Genomic DNA, 6,239 nt, shown 5'->3' with positions numbered 1-6,239 from the left:
AAGATTGAGTGAATGCAACCTTCGAATAATGGAGTTTGCATAATATGATCATGCTCCATACTGTCATCTCTCTCATTTCTCTAATGAGACAAGAAGTTTTGAACCATACCATCCAATACATTCTCCTCTACAATTTGATGAGACAATGGAAAAGGCTTATTAATTTTAAAGTCATCCACCTATAATACCTACAATGTATCCATCTCTTCTAGTCCATGCTTGGCCTATTTGAATCTTGGATATGGACGTAGTACATATATTCTTTTAAAGTGTAAGTTGATACTCTCCTTTCTGAATTAAGTGATTACTCATGATTTGTGGAGATCCCATTATCCATACATATTGATATGATTCATTGTCATTTTACATGCTAAGATGGCAAGCTCAACATGTGTGGACATTGATGATGGATTGCTTGTTTAGATGGATCCACACATTTATAATTAGCACGTTGGTGGTCATTTTGATCCTCACATGGCCATTATATTATCACTTATTATATTTGGTTTATTACACCTACCTATAGCTAGTAGAGTTATAGTGCTAGTCAATTAGTATAGTAAGTTATGTACCGTTTGACTAAGTAGGTGTTGAGAGCTTAACATGTACAGACATTGATAATGGACTGCCTAGTTAGATGGGTACGCATGTCTATACTTAACATATTGATGGTTATTATGATCCTCGCATGGCTACTAACTTATCACTTATTATATTAAGTTTGTTGCACCTATCTACAACTGGCATAATTATAGCACAACTCCATTAGTATAGATAGTTATGTATTGTTTGATCTAGTAGGCCACTTTCCTTTATGTTGTATCTTATCTATGCTTTGTGTATATTGTATTATACATAAAATAATAATAGGAAACCAGTAAGAAAACATTTTGGCATCAATCTCTCCTCTTGTGTTCTTGAGTGAGCTTCCTCTTGAGTATATGGTGTGTGTTTGGTGTAGTAGCTCAAGCAAGTTCTCCCACCACATGATTCGTGAGATTAGGCCACTTTTCTTTATGTTGTATCGTATCTATACTTTCTATACATTGTATTATATATTTAAAAAATAAGAAAAAATAATTAATAAAATGTTTTTTCCTCCATCTCTCTTATTGTATTCTTAAGTGAGCTTCCTCTTATGTGTATGGTGTGTGCTTGGTGTAAGAGCTTAAGTAAGTCTCCCTAGCACATGCTTTGTGGTATAGTATCAGAGTGGGACCACTGAGAAAGGCTAGTTATAAAGACTGAAGTGAAGGAGAAGAAGTAAAAATTGGAGTAAGTAAGTAATTAGTAAGAATCTCTCCCATTCTTCCTCTCTTTCTCTTGGATAATGCTTATGGGGACACCAAAAGTAGGGTAGAGCAAAAATCTCATATTACTGCGAGGTTTGGTGTGTAAGAAAAGTACGATATATGTGTAAAGAGATCCTTTAGGACTTTTTTCCTACTTTTTTTGCCATTTGAGATCATTTTGGGCTCCATTTTAGACTTGGAAGGTTGCGGATAGTGGTTTCAAGGTATACTTTGATTTTAATTGTATTGATCGAAAGTGGATGCACATGTTGCATATTTTAAATTTGTAAAAGTTGAGGTGTTTGCTAGAAAGTGAACACAAGTTTTATCTACAAATACCTTATATATTATATGTACTATCATGTAGTTAGTGAAAGAGACTGCTTGGTGTATTATTATGCACTTGTTGTAAAAATTTGCAAAAGACTTACCTACTATTTTGTATTAATTTTGTGATAATGGCACATAATAATGAAAACCCAATCACTAAGAAGTTGAAAAAGAATAATTATCCATCATGGAAGTTTTATGTGACAAACTTCCTTATTAAAAAAGACATTTATGAGCTTATTTTATGTGAAGAAAAGGAGCTAGAGCTAAGAATCCTATGATTACAAAAGAATTCAAGTCATGAAAATAATATAATGCAAAAGAAAAAAATGTAATATATTAGCTATTTGCATTCATTGATAACACTGTGTTGGAGCATATAAAAAATATAAAAATTTTATATATAGCTTGTACAATCTTCTAGAGTATGTTCTTTGTAAATGCAAAGATATAGAAGATTCAACTCAAGTAAGAGTTGAATACATTGAAGAAATAAAATGTGTCTGTAAATGAGAATGTTTTAAAGATGAGAAGCATTGAAAATGCCTTAGCAACTATATATGCAATGCTTGATGATGATGATTTGGTTTCATCTACTTTAGGTAGCCTTAATAACGAGGGCCTAGAAATCATTTGTCACTTCTATATATATACAGAAGTTGTTTTTAGTTTTTGATAAGTTGGTCTCTCTCATGATCACTAAAGAGATTAACATGCAAGGTGAATCATCTAAAATAAGTAGGGAATAGGTCCAAGCATTACTCAACTTTAGGAAGAGTATGTGGAAGATCCTCTTCAAGAGACCGTGGTATGAGACGTATTGGTGATAACTAGTAAAATAAGTTAAATCAGTAGTTCAGTGAAATATAAGTTTCAAGTTGCCATGGAAATGTTAGAGGTAGAGGGAACTCTAGAAGAAGAGGTAGAAGGAAAAACAAAGGTTCTAGTAAGTGTGGTATTTTTCGTCATTATTGTGAAAAAATGTCATACTGCAGCCCATTGTTGTGCTAAGAGAAGAACATCCATAATGATAAATTCTAGCAAGGGATGTATGCATTGTCTTCATGATAGAATGAAAATAAAAATGAGTGTCTGTTTTTTATGCAAAATATTATAAATGTTGTCACAAGAAAGGGGACACATGATGATGTATGATATATTGATTCAAGTCCATCTAATCATGTGACAAGTCTTGCTGAATGGTTTGGAGAGATGGAAGATTTACAAAATCCGGATTATATGTAGACAAGTGATGATTTATGCCACCTAATTTCACACATTGGAAAGGTTTCCTTACCTTGTAGCACAATGGTCAAACAAAGAGAATGCCAAATATATTATATGTGCTATCCATCACAAAGAAATTAGTTTCTGTTGTGGCAAGATAGTAGAGCAGGAGTTGCTAGTTCAATTTAATGCAAAATGTTGTTTTGTGGAAGAATTTAATGAGAAGTGCAAGTTGGTTGCAAAAAGAAGTAGAGTTGGTCGCATATTTACTTTAGTCGTTGGAATTCTTACTATATATGATAAAGGAAAAGAAGTGATTGTAGACATTGAAATATGGATCAAATGTATTAGACATGCAAATGTGTAAATGCTAAAATTAATGTAGTCTCCAAAGTGTTGGTTATAGGGTTACTTGTGTTTAGAGTTGCAGAACTTCATAAAGTGTATAAAGCATATCAGTTTGGTAAGCAAGCAAGATAACCTTTTTTTGTATGATAGAGATGTGAGCAGGAATATACTTGATGTTATGTATATAGATATTTAGGAGCCTACACATAACATATCTCTTGGTGGGAGCAAATATTTTTTCATTTTTATTGATGATTGTTGAAAAAAGATGTGGGTGTATTTCATGAATAAAATGAGTGATGTATTTAAGTACTTCAAAACTTTCAAGGTTGCTCTTGAAACTGAAATAGACTTGAAAGCTAAGTACTTGAGGTCAAATAAAAGGGTTTGAGTACCTCTCTAATATGTATAATTTTTTTTGAGGTCTCATGGGATAATGAGATAGTTTACTTATAGGTATATCTCGTAGGAAAAGGGGGTTGCAAAAAGAAAAAATAGACATATTGCAAAAGTTGCATAGACATTGATAGATGAAAAGAATTTGCCAGAACATTTTTGATATGGAACTGTTCATAGTGTTATCTATATTATGAACAAACTATCCACAACCATAGTTTGTTGATTGACCCCCGAAGAATGCTTTACAAGTAAAAAGCCCAATGTGTCACTTAAAGGTGTTTGGTTGTATTACTTATATTCATGTGCCAAATGAACTATGAAAGAAGCTTGATCAAAAGGCTGAAAAATGTATTTTCTTTAGATAGTCTTTAGAGCAAAAAGGATATCATTGTTATAACCCTATCACAGGTCAGTTCAGAGTGAGTGTAAATGTTGTTTTTTTAAAGATAAGTAGTTACTATGGATCTAGTAGTGATACATTGGATGATATAATGATCATAAATATAGTTATGTGTAGAAATAAAGCAAGAATAACAGAAGATTAGTGGAGCAAACATATCATCTAGTACTACACATATAACTAGCCATTAATCTAGGAGACTAAGGAGTAGCCCTACATCTTCAGTTGCATCTATAAGTGCTACAGATAAAGACAAAGGGAAGAAGAAAGTGTTACATGGTAAATGCATCGGCTAGTCGTTTAGGATTTTATGGATCCATTGAGTGATCTACTAGAATGCAAGTAAAGCAGGGTCAGATACCCTGTTAAAAGACTTGGTTTTGAAGGTTATATAGCTTGCCATTATACTTATATAATAAAGATGGTTGAGGATGTTGAGCCCACTTGTTTTGAGGATATTGTTGGTCATGCCCATTAGGATGCAACAAATGGATGAGTAGATGGTTGTACTAGAGGCCAATAAGACCTAGGATCTAGTACTATTGCCTAAGGGGAAGAAAGCTATTGGTTGTAAGTGGGTCTATAAAAATAAGCATAATGTAGATGGTTCTATTAGCAAGTATAAGGCTAGATTGGTTGTAAAAGTCTATGCTCAAATATATGGCATAAATTATGAAGAGATATTCGGTCCAATTATTAAGATGTCAATTATTAGATATTTGATTGCTTTCATAGTAGCAAAAATGTTAGAATTTATAGCAAAGGATGCAAATAATAACTTCTTGCATGGTAAATTGCAAGAAAACCACATATTCAAGAATTTAAAATTTTTCATAAAGTTTGGAAATTTCTAATATAATTAATATTTGGATACATATTCAAATATTATCCCCTTACTTGAAGGTAAATTTTTTTCTAGATACTATATACATAATCCCCCCAAGTCCCACCCTCAAATATGGGGTTAAGATTTAGCGACTTGATCAAATGTTTACTCCTTATTTGGAAGTGAAACTTGGGAGATTTTTAAATTCTCTAATATGGTATTAGAATAGATATATACAAAGTAGCTAGTAGGTTATGAGGATATAGAGCATCCCACTTTTGCGTGCAGGTTAAAGTGTTGTGGATCGAAGGAAACAATGAGAGCATGGTCTGACTAGATTCGAGAGTATAGTGTCAACATTGGCTTTTATGTTTCTAATGCTAATCACTCACTTATGTGAAAAAGAGAGATGTAAGTTTGGTCATCATAGTTATCTATGGGGATAACTTCATAATTATAGGTAATAATGATAGTGGGACCACTAAATTCAAAGACAATTTGAAGAATAATTTGAGATAAAGGTTTCGCATGTACTAAGGTACTTTCTTGGTATTCAGGTCATCAGATGTGATGATAATATATGGCTATCTCAAAGGTAGTACGGTTTGGATACGTTTTCCAAGTATGCTATGATAGCATGTAAGCTGCTTTCAGAGCTATTTGAGTAAAATGTGAAGTTGAGTGATGCTATTGGGAATGAGATAGAAGATCTTATTATGTTTAGGAAAATAGTAGAAAGTCTAATTTACACGACTATCAAAAGGCCATAGACTTTGAGTTATACTATTGGCCTCATAAGTCAGTTTATTAGAAAGTCTCATTTGGATGCAGCTTGACACATATTGAGATATGTAAAGTTCACTTTATACTATGGACTTTTTTATGAGGCAGGTAAGGATATACAAGTGTTTGAATACACATATGCAAATTGGGCTTATAGCATATCTGATAGAATATCTACTAGTATATTCATGTTTTCCCTTGCTAGTACAATAGTTATGTGGAGCAGTATAAAGCAACCTATAATTATTTTATTGAGTATAGAGGCTTAGTACAGAGATGGTGCTATGGTACCATGTGAGGTGATATGGTTGGAGAAGTTATTGGGTGATTTTGATGTGCAGAGAGATAGCCCAGTTGTCATTTACTATGACAACATGGACGGCATATGATTTGGTAGAAATGCAGTGCTCCATGCTAGGACAAAACACATCAAGATGCATTACCACTTTGTAAGAGAGAGCATACTTGTAGAAGAGATTGACTTAGTATATGTCATTACATGGGATTACACTACAACATATAGACCTAATAGCGACGTTTAAAGCGATGGAATCATTCATGGAAAAAATTACCATCGTCATCGCTATTAGCAACACGATCGATTCATCGCTATTAGTGTCGCTATTTGCATCGA

The sequence above is a fragment of the Lygodium microphyllum genome, chromosome 14 (genome assembly GCF_053477565.2).
Source record: "Lygodium microphyllum isolate KBCC chromosome 14, Lygodium_microphyllum_v1.1.10, whole genome shotgun sequence".
NCBI classification, from domain to species: Eukaryota; Viridiplantae; Streptophyta; class Polypodiopsida; order Schizaeales; family Lygodiaceae; genus Lygodium; species Lygodium microphyllum.
This window is presented reverse-complemented; position numbering follows the sequence as displayed.